Source organism: Trachymyrmex cornetzi, unplaced genomic scaffold (assembly GCF_001594075.2).
Source record: "Trachymyrmex cornetzi isolate Tcor2-1 unplaced genomic scaffold, Tcor1.1 scaffold646, whole genome shotgun sequence".
Taxonomy (NCBI): domain Eukaryota; kingdom Metazoa; phylum Arthropoda; class Insecta; order Hymenoptera; family Formicidae; genus Trachymyrmex; species Trachymyrmex cornetzi.
In genome coordinates this window covers 5,581-5,848 of record NW_017299966.1, presented here as the reverse complement: position 1 = coordinate 5,848, position 268 = coordinate 5,581, and positions in this window count along the sequence as shown.

Here is a 268-nt window from a genome sequence, read left to right as displayed (position 1 = left end):
TTGGATGCAGAGCGTCGTAAGACGCAAATCGGATGTTGCGTGAATCCAGCATTAGGAGCGGAATTTGGAAAAAGATCATGTAGAGCTTGAAAGAAGAGCAAACGCGACAACCTGACGTGATTAGTCACGTTCAGTAGACTCGACTGTAGTGGAACAGATCCATGAGCCGTGGCTCATATTGGTGTATACTTCTAGATCATCCAATAACAGCGAAAGCTCACGGTTCCGATACGCAAAAGTTGAATCAGCTCCAAACGACCATTAGTTC